The 14,314-nt window shown below is 42.9% G+C and overlaps 1 protein-coding gene across 1 annotated transcript in view; it reads right to left on the minus strand.

The window, feature by feature from the left end:
* The window catches only part of TMEM50B (transmembrane protein 50B), a 34,980-nt gene extending 22,327 nt beyond the window's left edge, over nucleotides 1–12,653 (minus strand). The window contains exon 1 of the mRNA XM_065876523.1: nucleotides 12,554–12,653. The gene's annotated coding sequence lies outside the window, so the exon portion shown is untranslated. The remainder of the gene's footprint in view (nucleotides 1–12,553) is intronic.
* Nucleotides 12,654–14,314: the final 1,661 nt, after the last annotated feature.

Raw genomic sequence — 14,314 nt, forward strand, 5'->3', positions numbered from 1 at the left:
AAGTGAAAAAAACAGGTTATTAAAACTGTATCTAGGGCTTCCCTGGTGGCGTAGTGGTTAAGAATCTGCCTGCCAATGCAGGGGACACGGGTTCGACCCTGGTCCGGGAAGATCCCACATGCTGCAGAACAACTAAGCCCATGCGCCACAACTACTGAGCCTGTGCTCTAGAGCCCGCGAGCCCCAACTGCTGAGCCTGTGTGCCACAACTACTGAAGCCCGCGCGCCTAGAGCCCGTGCTCTGCAACAAGAGAAGCCACCGCGATGAGAAGCCTGTGCACCACAACAAAGAGTAGCCCCTGATCTCCACAACCAGAGAAAGCCCGCACGCAGCAACGAAGACCCAACACAGACAAAAAAATAAATAAATAAAATTTAAAAATTTTTTAAATGTATCTATAGCATTATTTCCTTTTTAGAAAAAAGAATTAATAGTATATATATATATATATATATATATATATATATATAAACACATACATGCATAAAAATACTGGAAGGACGAACACCAGTACTTTCATAATATTATTTTATATATGGGTCACAGGATGGTGTGTTTGTTTTGCTTTCTATTTTCAAAGTTTGCTGCACTGAGCATGAATTACATTTTTTTTAATGCAAAGTGATTTTAAAAGTTATTGTAATTAACACAATGAATTGTTGATTCGTGCCTGTTGAGAAACCTCTTATATAATGTACTATGTCTGTAACTATTTTAAATAAACTTAAACTTTTTTGAGATCAAGGAAATTACTGGTATGTTCTCCCGCAAAACTGACCCAGGTACCAATTTTTAAAAAAACAAGATTATTGAACTGAAATAATGGACCCACAAGTCTTATAATACATTAGATAGCAATTATTCCTATTATTAGAGAGGCAACTCTTTATAAAAGGAAATGAGTCCTTTTTAGAGAGCATTTTAAGTGATTCAACTGTGAAAATTTCACACACTCAGTTTAGGAAACCACAGGATAGCTGCAAAAAGCAAGAGGAGAAAACAACTACACACTTTAACATATAAACATGGTCTGAGTGATTTCCATATGCATCAAAGTCCAAATAACATACCTAATTCAAAATTTTTTCTTTTGACCAAACTTTCATGTTACCATCTGTTTGTTCATCCAGCTCTTCACTAGTTGTTAAATGCTACAAATGTTAGGCGCTGTGTATACAAAAATGATTAAGACAATCAATGTAGAAAACAGTCTAGTTAGGGACATTGTCAGAAGAATAAATAACTGCATTATAAAATGTGCTATACTATACATACACAAAAGGGCTATAATAGAAATATGAAAAGAGTGTTATAGGACACTACTTTCCGGGAAGAGTTGAGGAAAGTTTGATAAAGGAAGAATAAACTTGGCTGGGTTTTAAAGCAAGAAGAGGAGTTTGACAGATGAAAAAGAAGGAATAAAATATGCGAAATTATGTAGGGCCACAAGAGAACAGGGTAGAGTTTAAGGTATTTCAAAGAGTGATGTGATTAACATGTTTGGGACAAGATCATCAAGGATTTTTCAGCCTACACAAATCTGACCTCTAATCTCTAAGCCAAGGGATTTGCAAACTTCTGGAAAGAACCAGATAGTGTACATTTTTAGTTTTGCAGGCCAAACAATCTCTGTCACGACTACTCAACTCTGCTGTTATAGCATAAAAGCAGCCATAACAATATGTGACCAAATGAGCATGGCTGTATTCCAGTAAAACTTAAATTTACAAAACAGCAGCAGACCACCAGACTTGGCCGACAGCTCATAGTCTGCAGGCCCCTGCTCTAAGCACTAGGAAACTACCAGAGGCTTGTAAGCAGAGAAGTGACAAAATCAGCTCTGCGATTTAGAAAGACAATTCTGGTGGCAGCAGTATGGAGGAGGACTGAAGGAAAATGTTAAAGACACCCTCTAGAGAGGAAGAGAATAAGGATGTAAACTGAGGCCATACTCATACAGGCTAAAGAAAAGGTTTTTATTTGAGAAATATTGATGTGGTATTATCAACAAGCAAGGAAGAGCTAAGAATGACTGTTTGGGTACCCAACGGCTGGAAAGACACCATTAACCAAAACAGGGAGGGGAGCAAGGGAGAGTTTGAGCATAATGTGTTTGATATGACTGAAGGACATCCAGGTGGAAATGTATGTAAGACAGATGTACAGAAACCACTGAAAGAGTGGTTTAAAGCAGAAATACAGATTACAGGCTGATAGTAATTAAGTGGTAACCGAAGTCACAGGGGCAGCTAGGGTATCTCAAGGAGAAAATATGGAAGAGGGCTGAGGACTGATTCAGTGTTCATCTCTGACTCACTCTCTTCCTTCCTTGCATTACTGTCTGCCAGGCATTACAGCAGACTTACATATACAATAGTATTTAATCAGCACAAAACTCTTCTAGATCATGAATGAAATATTTACAGAACATGTCCTACAAGCAAGGCACTGTGGGGAAAATAAAGATGAATAAAACTTGGGCCTCATCATCAGGAGATTTACAATCTGGCAAAGAAATCAATTAACACCTTTTAAAATTAAATTACAATTTGTATCATTAAAAAATCTGGGGGAATTCCCTGGCGGGTCAGTGGTTAGGACTCCCAGGCTTCCACTGCAGGGGGCATGGGTTTGATCCCTGATCGGGGAACTAAGATCCTGCATGCCACATGCTGCAGCCAATGAATAAATAAATAAGTTACCCAAAAAATCCAGAAATTAAATTTAAATATCGTGCAAGGTATTAGGTCTACAGAGCCAGAGCAAAACAGCTGACTCAAATTAAACAAAAATAAAATCTACATCTTCCCTACTACTACTACTACTATTACTATTACTAGTGGCTCTTAGTTATAGGGTGCTTACAGGTTACAGGCAACTCTACTCCACCCTCAGAAAAACTCTTTTCATAGACTAGTCCATTGAAGACTCACAAATACTCTAATGCAGTTACTACTATTATCTCGTATTACTAAAAAGGTTTACAGAGTAACTAGCCCAAGGTCACACAGGTAGCAAGAAGGAAAGCCAGGATTCCACTGAAGTTCACATCTGATTCCAAACCTGTGCTCATGACCAATACACTGTACTGCTGCCAGACAGTTTCACAGCATTTCTCTCATTTCCATTTCGTGAGGAGAAAGTTACTATTCTACTGCCTGTGGTGAAGAAAGCAAGAAGAACGAGATGGAAGAGAAAGAGCCCCAATTTAGATGAATACTGCGATCACCTGGAAACAGAAGAAAGCAGTCCAGTGAGGTCTACAATGACAGTGGTGATTACTGTTGATTCACAACTTGACAAAGCAGTCTGGAGAATACAGTTTTTCTTCTTAGGTTGCTATAAGCCTGGTGTCTAGGTAGTCACAGTGTGAATATTTTATAGGCCTTAAAATCCAACAGTATGATTATTCAGAGAGCTAAGCATTTTTGGAAAGACACTTTACATAATCTCAGGATGCTTATTTGCCTTCTGACTTGTAAATCATCTATAACAAGAATAACATTTAGTAGGTACCACCAATTTTCATAAAAGATTTAAATCTAAAAACCAAAGTAAAAGACAGGGAGCACAGGGGTTTTTTTTTTCTTTAATATTTATTTATTTATTTTGGCTGCATTGGGTCTTCGTTGCTGCGCGCGGGCTTTCTCTAGTTACGGTGAGCGGGGGCTACTCTTCCTTGCGGTGCGCGGGTTTCTCATTGCGGTGGCTTCTCTTGTTGCGAGCGTGGGCTCTAGGCGTGTGGGCTTCAGTAGTTGTGGCACAAGGGCTCAGTAGTTGCGGCTCACAGGCTCTAGAGCACAGGCTCAGTAGTTGTGGTGCAGGTTGTTGAAATAATCCAAGTGAAGGATGATATGGGGACCTCCCTGGCTGTCTAGTGGTTAAGACTCTGCGCTTCCACTTTAGGGGGCACAGGTTCGACCCCTGGAAGGGGAACTAAGATCCCACATCCCTCATGCCTCATGGCACGGCCACCAAAAATATAAATAAATAAAATAAAATTTAAAAAGATATGACGTGGGCTTCCCTGGTGGCGCAGTGGTTGAGAGGCCGCCTGCCGATGCAGGGGACGCGGGTTCGTGCCCCGGTCCGGGAGGATCCCACATGCCGCGGAGCAGTTGGGCCCGTGAGCCATGGCCGCTGAGCCTGCACGTCCGGAGCCTGTGCTCCGCAACGGGAGAGGCCACAACAGTGAGAGGCCCGCGTACCGCAAAAAAAAAAAAAATAATAATAAAAAGATATGACTTCCATGACCTCCTGACTCCATGGCCAGATCTAATCCCCTTAGTACTTCATTATTAATCTTGTTATTTGATTAATACATACCTTCCCCTGAAGAGAGCAAAATCCACGAAGGACATTCCATGCCCATTTTTGCTCAATGTAGTTCTCCCAGAGCCTAGCACAGTGGCCTGGCATACAATAGGCACTCAAATACTTGTTGAATGACTGACTCTAACTATTTTGTCTTTCAAATTTTGAAATGCAATACCTGTCTCATTATCCTGTCACACACACACAAAAAAAGTCTACTTCTTTATACCTAGGTTTATTTAAACTGATAATCTGTAGACGCTGGTAAAAAGAAGGATCATTTCAATGAGGGAAATAAATCTTGCCAGGACAATATATTAAAACATATTATTTCTTTTTTTTGGCCACACCACATGGCATGCAGAACTTCCCCGACCAGGTATCGAACCCATGCCCCCTGCAGTGGAAGCACAGAGTCTTAACCACTGGACTATCAGGGAAGTCCCTAAAACATATTATTTCTTAAAACCATTCTCCCTGCTTCCTCAAGCCCAGATCCTGCCAGAATTTTCTAAAACTCAGACCGGATCGTGCCTTTCATCAAAAACTTCCAACAGCCTAAGATAAAGTCCAAAAGATACAGGGTACTTACAGTCTCCCCTATTGTAGCTTTCTTATCTCCTACTATCTTGATGTACTCTTTACTCCAGCCACAAAGAAATAAAAGGGAGAAGTTAGCCAGTACTTATTGAATACCTACTGTTAGGAAAACTGCTGAATATTTTTAATATATTTATTTACATATTTCTACATCTATTTCTATATGTCTATCTATGTCCTTGGAATACCCCTTTCATCTCTTTGTCTACAGACAAACTCCCAATTCAACCTTCAGGACACACATCAGCCAAGTTTGGAAATAACTGAACCAGATTACATCAAGGATCCCTTCCGTTGCTAAGATTCTGAGAACCATGACCCTTCTAGTAATGAAGCAGTCTCCAAGAGTGATATGAACTAGAAAGTTCAAAAGATTTCATCATTACTTTCATCTACGTCAAAACATACAATTAACAAACCAAGTGAAATGTGTAAACCTTTATTGATCCTGGTTTCCAAAAAAAAATGTTTTTAAGGCAGTCTGGGCCAACTGGGTAAATCTGAATACAGGACAGAGAATATTACAGAATTATTTTCCCAGATGTGATAATGATAGTATTGTGGTTACGTAAAGAGAATGACCTTGTTAGGAGATGCATTCTTACATATTTAGGGGTGAGGTGTCGATGTCAGCAACATATGATCAAATGGTTAAGGAAAAAAAAAAGGTAAAGCAAATATGGCAAAATGTTGAATGTACTGTTCAATTTTTCTGTATGTTTAAAATTTTTTTATAATAAAAAGTTGAAAAAATAGAAAGCCATACTATCATGAATTGCCACCTAAAAAAGATGACTGCTACACAATCCCAGGGCTGATCCACCCATGGCAAAACTTCACTCACTCTCTGAGGCCATCTTTACCTAGGTTTCCCAGCAGAAGCCATGCTTAGGCATCTTTGCATCCTCCGGGATTGCTCAGAAAATGCCCTACTCCCCAGTTCAGAGACACCACACAGGTGAAAGGGAACCCACCTGGCAAGCAGTATTGCAATGCCAAAGGCCTAGAGTAAGAACATTTCTAAGGGGCTCAAAGGAAGTGGATGCCTTGAAGTACCAATTATCCTCCTCCAGCATTAGCCACCATGCAGGCAGCTAACAGTACAGGCTTTGGAGTTAGCACTGGCCTGGGCCCTCTCCTACCTTCAGCCTCTTCCCAGCTGTGCCTACTTGGCCATGTTCATTTATCCATTCCACTTTTAATGGAATAGTCGCTGTGTGACAGGCACTGTTCAATCTTTAAGTGTCCTTGGGCTATGGTCCTCTGAGGTGTAAACTGGGGATATGACAGCACATCCCTCAGTAAGTGAGAATTAATAAGAAAAGCAGTGTCCAGCACATGTGATCACTCAATGCTATCAACCACTACCTACCAAGAAGATGGTTCACATACATACGACTGCTTTTGTAGAGGGCACTCTGCTCCTGGCAGTACTGCCATTACTATCTGCAAGAGAAAAACGATTACTATCTCTGGGTGATGATGGCAGATATACATAGCACCTCATTCTGCTCCCTCTTGAAACTTCACGAAAACTGCAATCAATAAAAGGAGTTTTTAAAAAGTCATAAACTCCTAACGATAGGGAGAACAGAAGATGACACAATAGCAATAAAATTTTGAAAGCTGGAAAGCAGATGGACATGGTAACTGACTTAGCACACCCAAGAAAGCCGAATTCCCAAGCCAGTGGTGGGGAAAGCTGAGAGCCAACACAGTGACAACTTGGGAGGAAGCAGGAAGAAAAGTGAGATCCCAGAACCTGTCCCTTTTCTCGTCATGGTACTGGCAACTGCTTCTTCCATATCCTGGCAGAAATCTGAGGCTTTCTCCCCCCTATGTCTTGTGTTCTGGACTGGGGGATACCAGGCACAACAGAAGATGCAGGTATCATACTGAAAACTGGGCAGAAGGGACCTCTGTTCCCCTGTTCTGGTGCAGAAGACCAGCAGCCAGATCCTTCCCTTCCAGATAAGAATCTGGAAAGCTATGCAGAGAAAGAAAACAAAATCACTATAACCTCAGAGATAAGAGAACATATTGCATTTTAAAGCAAGAATAGGATGCTATCATAAGAAACATTCAGAGACTAAAAAATAGCTTTGAAAAATAAAAACATAACTGTGGAATTTTTTTTAATCCAAATACAAAGGTTGAGAAATAAAAGTTAAGAAAATCTAGCAGTGAGAATTCCCCGGTGGTCCAGTGGTTAAGACTCCACTCCTTTATTGCCGAGGGCGTGGGTTTGATCCCTGGTCGGGGAACTAAGACCTCACAAGCCACGTGGTGCCCCCAACCCCCAGTCCCCCAAAATCTAGCAGTAAGTAGGTGGAAAACAGAAGAAAACAGGTAAGAAAACTAGAAGACCTTTAAAAGGTTCACATCTAAATAAGAGGTGTTTCAGGAGACACTATAGAGAATACAAGGGAGAAAAATAACAAAATATTCAGGAAAATCTCTCCAGTATAGAAAGTACTGTATTTCCAGATTTAAAGGGCCCATCAGATACTCAACCTAATGGATGAAAATAGACCCACGCTAAGACAGGCCATTTTAAATTTCAAACCACTGGAGTCAAAGCATAAATTAGTCTGCAGAAATTAAAAACAAAACAAAACAAAAACAAATAGCAGAAACTAACACAACATTGTAAAGCAATCATACGCCAAAAAAAATTAATTTAAAAAAAACAGGTCAAATACAAAGGATCAGGAATCATAATACTTTGGAATTCTCAGCAACACGAGAAGCAAGATGACAATGGACCAATTACTTCAAAATTCTGAAAGAAAATTACTTCCAACTAAAATTCTATTACCAGCCAAAATATCAGTCAAGTATGAGGATAGAATCAAAACATATTCAGACAAGCAACGTCTCCAAGAAAACGTAACTCTTCTTGTCAAGAAGCTACTGGAGTCTGAGTGCCACTGGAGAGAGTAAATCAACGAAAGAGAATACATGAAAGAGCCCCACACAGGAGAGCTAAAGAAGATCCAGCTATGCCCCAGACGAGAAGGACAACCAGGCCAGACTGAAGCAGTGTAACCAGGTACTATGCCAGCTTTTTTTTTTTTTTTTTAAGTTTTTATTTATTTATGGCATGCAGGATCTTAGTTCCCCAACCAGGGATCAAACCCGTGGCCCCTGCAGTGGAAGTGCAGTCTTTTTTTTTTTTAAATACATCTTTATTGGAGTATAATTGCCTCACAATACCGTGTTAGTTTCTGTTGTACAGCAAAGTGAATCAGCCATATGCATACATATATCCCCATATCCCCTCCCTCTTGAGCCTCCCTCCCACCCTCCCATCTCACCCCTCTAGGTCGTCGCAAAGCACTGAGCTGATCTCCCTGTGCTATGCGGCTGCTTCCCACTAGCTATTTTACATTTGGTAGTGTATATATGTCCATGCTACTCTCCCGCCACCCCACTTCCATGTCCTCAAGTCCATTCTCTATGTCTAAGTCTTTATACCTGCCCTGCCACTAGGTTCATCAGTACCGTTTTTTTTTTTTTTTTTAGATTCCATATATATGTGTGAGCATACGATATTTGTTTTTCTCTTTCTGACTTACTTCGCTCTGTATAACAGACTCTAGGTCCATCCACCTCACTACAAATAACTCAATTTCGTTTCTTTTTATGGTTGAATAGTATTCCATTGTATATATGTGCCACATCTTCTTTATCTATTCATCTGTCGATGGACATGTAGGCTGGTAAGTGCAGAGTCTTAACCACTGGACCACCAGGGAAGTCCCTATCCAGGTTTTTAACCTGAGGACTGAATGAACCTGACCCAGATTCCTATCTGTACTCAGCTGTGCTTGGCTTGATCCTGATCATATGCTGGTGCAGTTCCTGCTTTCCTTCTGAACCCTGCAGGCTGCATCAGCAAAGGATATTCACTTCCCTCACAGAAGGTTCTACTTTGACCTACACTGATCACTGCATGCAGGCCACGGTGAGCAGCCCACTCCCTCAGACTGTATTTCTGCCATCTTTCCAGTATTTGGTGCACACTAGAGCCCTCTGATGCCCTGACTGGAGTGAACACCGTATCCAAGACTCCCTCGTAACACTGCCCACTGACCTCCTGAGAAAGGGCCCCTGTCAGGGAAACAGGGAAGCTGAAACCATTCCGTCCTGCTCATCTTTCCTGGAAGCTTTCATCTATAAGTGACAATATTGTCCTTTCCTTACACAGTCAGGTTTGTGCTTACAATTATGGAACAAATTTTTAATCTCAAATTGGGAAAGCACTAGCATTTTCTAATAAGCCTGTTTGGACCTCATCTGTGCTCTGAGGAAAATAACTTTGTTATCACAGTTTATTTAATGAACAATCCACTGTTAATAAAGACACAGTTTATAGTCCTGTAAGGTTTCAGTTTAACTGCAGAAACTAATAAGGTGTTATGATTTTATAGTCTGGTAGAAATGATTAATCACAAGGTATTATGATTTTGTTGCCCTCTGGAACATTAACCAATTATATCTAACTCAGCAATTTTATTGAGACATTCCTTTCCCTGTGGACTACACAGGTATCTATTTCTTAAATCCTCTTAAAACCAGTTCTTTGTGGGACTTCCCTGGTGGTCTAGTGATTAAGAACCCACCTTCCAATGCAGGGGACTCAGGTTCGATCCTGACTGGGGAACTAAGATCCCACATGCCGCAGGGCAACTAAGCCTGCAGGCAACTAGTGAGAAACCCTAAACAAAGAGCCCTGTGCACTGCAATGAAGATCCAGTGCAGCCAAAAAAAAAAACAAAAAACAGTTCTTTGTGGCACTCTCAATAACTATAAAATAAAACTTTGAAACATGCTATGTGTATGAGAATTTTGTTTTGTTTTTAACACTTCACTCAAAACTAAATATACTGTTTATTGTAAATATTTATATATGTGTGCATATATGTACATGTGTATATTTATTTATTTATGTGTAAAGCTTATTTAAAATTTATTTATTTTCTTTTTCGCCGCGTTGGGTCTTTATTGTTGCTCTCGGGCTTTCTCTAGTTGCAGCGAGCGGGGGGCTACTCTTCGTTGTGGTACGTGGGCTTCTCACTGCGGTGGCTTCTCTTGTTGCGGAGCACAGGCTTTAGGCGCATGGGCTTCAGTAGTTGTGGCACGTGGGCTCAGTAGTCGTGGCTCGCAGGCTCTAGAGTACAGGCTCAGTAGTTGTGGCTTGCGGGCTCTAGAGAGCAGGCTCAGTAATTGTGGTGCACGGGCTTAGCTGCTCCGCGACATATGGGATCTTCCTGGACCAGGGCTCGAACCCATGTCCCCTGCACTGGCAGGCAGATTCTTAACCACTGCGCCAGCATGCAAGCCCTGTAAGGCTTATTTTAAAAAGCAAGGGAAAGACTGGAATTCCCTGGCGGTCCAGTGGTTGGGACTCGGTGCTTTCAGTACCAAGGGCCCGGGTTCGATCCCTGATCGGGGAGCTAAAGTCCCACAAGCTGCACAGCATGGCCAAAAAACAAAACAAAATGAAAGCAAGAAAAGGATTAATTTAAAAAATCAGGGTAGAGGCCACCTCTGGAAGAAAGATGTAAATGTTTCATTTCTTAATTTGGTTGTAGATACAATGTTGATCATTGCAATAATATTATTTAAACTATATATTTATATATAGTCTGTACACGTTTTTTGGTACCTGAGATACATTTTGCAACAAAAGAACATCTGTTACTGTTGGATATTCAAGGGGATAACCACAGGAGAGTATTACACGGCCTCTGTTCAAATTTTCTCTTCCTTAAGGCCTTCTCTATTCATTCCTGCCAAGCTAATCAAATGAGTCAATATAACCTTAAAGTCAACACCATTAAGTGGTAACAAGGTTAATAAATTAACCATTATTTAACCTGGTCCTCAAAATTTTTTTGATCCAGTCTCTAAATATAAAAAGCCATACAGATTCTAAGAAATGCATTTAAATCAAGCAAATTAACTACTGCTTTTAAATTATAAAATCCTTCAAGTTACAAAAAAAGATTCCTGGTAAAAAGAGCACTACCTGAAACTTATCCAACAATGCCCAAAAGATTTTCTTGCAGTAAGTCTTTTAATGGGTAAAACCCAGAAACAACCAAACGTCCATCATTAAGGGACCAATAAAATATATTAGAGTACATCTGAACAGCTGCGTACTGTACAGCACTTTAAAAACGAGGTAGGTGCACATTGATATGGAGACGTGTCCTTATATTAAGTCAGTTGCCCAATAGTATCATGGTACCAACCCCTCCTAGGGACTGGAATTCAGGATGCAAAGTAAAGAAACAAGGAATTCTAACTTTTCACTTGATATACTTCTGTGCTGTTTCAATTTTTACTTGATATTATTCTGTAACATTACAAAAAGAGTTTACAACCTGGATATATTACCGTAATCATTTAAAAAGGGCAGATAAGGATAAACTAATAAGATAAATTCTTTACCTCGCACTCCAGAAGTGAATTCAGAAATGACCAGCCAGTAATGGGCCAAGGAGGATGGGGGAGGGGAAGGTGTGTCTCCGGAAGAGGAACACTGCATCCTCTCCGTGCTCTCATTAACCCAGCTTTTCCTGTCGGGTCGATATTCAAGATAACTTTTGATGTTCATTTTAAGGACGAAGAGGCTTGCAACACTATTACCGGCAAAAAAATGTCTGACGTTTGTTCTACGTCTGAAAACTATGTTTGTCTGAAGATGATGGAAAAGAAGTGTAACAATCCTGGGAGTAAGAGCCTTGGTAATTGTTAAGGAAAGGGATTTATAGCGCAGGTAGGTGAACAGTTTGAGAGAAGAGGTGGGACACTCCGAAGAGAAATCCCAACACACACACACACACACACACACACACACACGCGGCGCCAGCAGCGGGGAGGGAGCGAGCACAGTCGATCTCAGCACTGCTTGGGCTTCAAAAGGTCATATATTTACCTTTCAAACTAAGCACCTTCCATTGATTAACTCGGAATACAATTTATTGGTTAAAAACCAAAATGGTCTTCCCCAGCACAACTACCTTTGCTACATGGGCAACTCTCCGCTGCTCTTTATCTAAAAGGGCACGAACACTTTATGATTAATACGCGAAAGAAGGTTGACCCTCTTCCATTTCCATTTCACACCTCTGTACCTGACTCTCCTACGGAGAGACTCGGAAAAGAGCGCCGAACACTGAAAACATTCCCAGCTATGGTTCAGAGCAAACGGGAGGGGCGACGAAGCACCTGAGTGGCCCCCTGACGCCCCGTGCGGGCCGCACATCGTCTCCCCACCGCCCCTCGCCCCGGGAAGCTGACAGGCTCGAGACGGAAACCTTTCCAGACCTTCCAGGGAAGCAATTCGATGGTGAAACAACGTGGCGATGCGGCCCGCCCCGGCCGAGCGCCAGCCACGCTCGCCCGAGGGGACGCGGGCTGGTGCGGAGGGGGCGGCGGCGCCCCCGCCCCGCAAAACGCCCGGACGCCCCGCGGACCCGCTCCGCCCGGCGGCGCCTCTCACCGGAGAGGCCGGGCCGGGCATCGCCGCACATCGCAGGCCGGGCCGGACGAGCCGGGGGTGCCTTCCTACGCGCGGGCGGCAAGCGCCAGCCCCTCGCACGCCCCAAACCGGCCTCCCGCACTCACCCGGCTTCCCCGACGTCCAAGCCGACACCAGGCGCGAGCGCAGAGGAGGCGGCGGCTAAGCCGCAGCAGAGCCGGGGCCCTCGGCTCCACCTCAGCCCCCGGGAGCCGGTAGCAGTCCGCGGGCGAAAGCCGAGAGCGCCGGCGGGGCGGGGCGCGGCGCCGTGCGCACCGCAGCAGCCAATCCGCGTGCAGCAAGTGGCCGGCCGGGGCGGGGCGGGGCTCTAGGGGCGGGGCGAGGACGCCACGGGGCGGTGCGAGGGCTCCCGGGTTTTGCCGGCTCTCCGGGAGCTGCCGGCCAGGTTTGGCGTCTGTAAATTAGCGGACGGGTATACCTGGCCACTCATGTTGTCTTCTGGATGGCAGCACAGCTGCGTTCCTGCTCAGGGACTTCAAGTGCAGCATCCGTGAGATCACGTGCAGGGGGAGCCCAAGACCCAGGGGCAGGGGCTCTCTTTGCCTGTAGGCCCAGCGGCGTTCACCACCAGCTGCCCAGTGTAGGGCACGTGCTCCAAGAGGGTTCTCAGGAACTGAAGGTCTGTAAAGATGTCCTTTTCTAATCCCCGCCACTCAGAAATGGAGGCCTAGAAAGGTGAAGTTACTTGTCCAAGGCTACCAACTAGTACTGTAACCCGAGGTTACCAACACAACTAACTAGTCTTCTGATTCTGTCCTGAAGCTTTTCCCGGCCATCCACCAGATTTTTGTTTTTCTTATTGTCAGGTCTCTTCCTACTGTATCCTTTAAAGACGCTACATCTTGAATTTTCAATGTAACTTCAACAGCCTTTGCAAGCCCCGTCTGTCTAAATTTCCTACGGAATATAAAATGTCATTTAGTTGCTTGGGGGAAAGGCATTGTGTAAGTCCAGTTATTATCAATAGAAATCTAAAACAGCTTTTACCTGAAGTATAATAAAATAAAAGGTTTTGTGTCCCAAGTTATCACAAAAGGCCATCCTCTTCTACTCCTGTTACTCCTATAACTCTTATACGTGTAAGAGGAACAACCCCTAGTTTTTGATATTTTTTCCACTCTCTCTCAGTTCTCATTTTCATGGATACTATTTTTCTATCTTTTATATTTTATATACACTTGCAGTTACATTACCCATCATCCTGATAACATGTGCTAGGATCTAGGTGCCCAATAAATATTTGTTGAATAAATTACTTTTAAAATATGTGCAAACTTAAAATTAGTTAAATTGCTGACCTATGAAAGTTGACTTTTTAAAATAAGTTTTTAGGGACTTCCCTGGCTGTCCAGAGGTTGGAACTCTGTGCTTCCACTGCGGGGGATGCAGATTCGATCCCTGGTCGGGGAACTAGGGTCCCGCAGGCCACAGTGTGGCCAAAAAGTAAGTAAATAAATAAAAGGTTTCAAAATCTATCTTCTTGCGGAGCATAGGCTCCGGACGCGCAGGCTCAGTGGCTATGGCTCACGGCCTAGCCACTCCGCGGCATGTGGGATCTTCCCGGACAGTGGCACAAACCTGCATCCCCTGCATCAGCAGGCGGACTCTCTGCCACTGTGCCACCAGGGAAGCCCTTCTTTTTAGATTATTGTATTAGGGTTAGGTTTGGCTGCATGAAGCAGGGGAAAACAACCAGAAAATAAGAGTGGCTTAAACAAAAATTGGTATTTCCCTCTCAAGTTTTAGAAGTCCAAAGTTAGCCTAGAGCTGGCCGGGCACTTCATGGAGACAGATGCAGCATCCTTGTTGCAGCCAAGAAAGTCACACATGTATTTATTTATGCTTTC

The sequence above is a fragment of the Phocoena phocoena genome, chromosome 4 (genome assembly GCF_963924675.1).
Source record: "Phocoena phocoena chromosome 4, mPhoPho1.1, whole genome shotgun sequence".
Taxonomy (NCBI): Eukaryota; Metazoa; Chordata; class Mammalia; order Artiodactyla; family Phocoenidae; genus Phocoena; species Phocoena phocoena.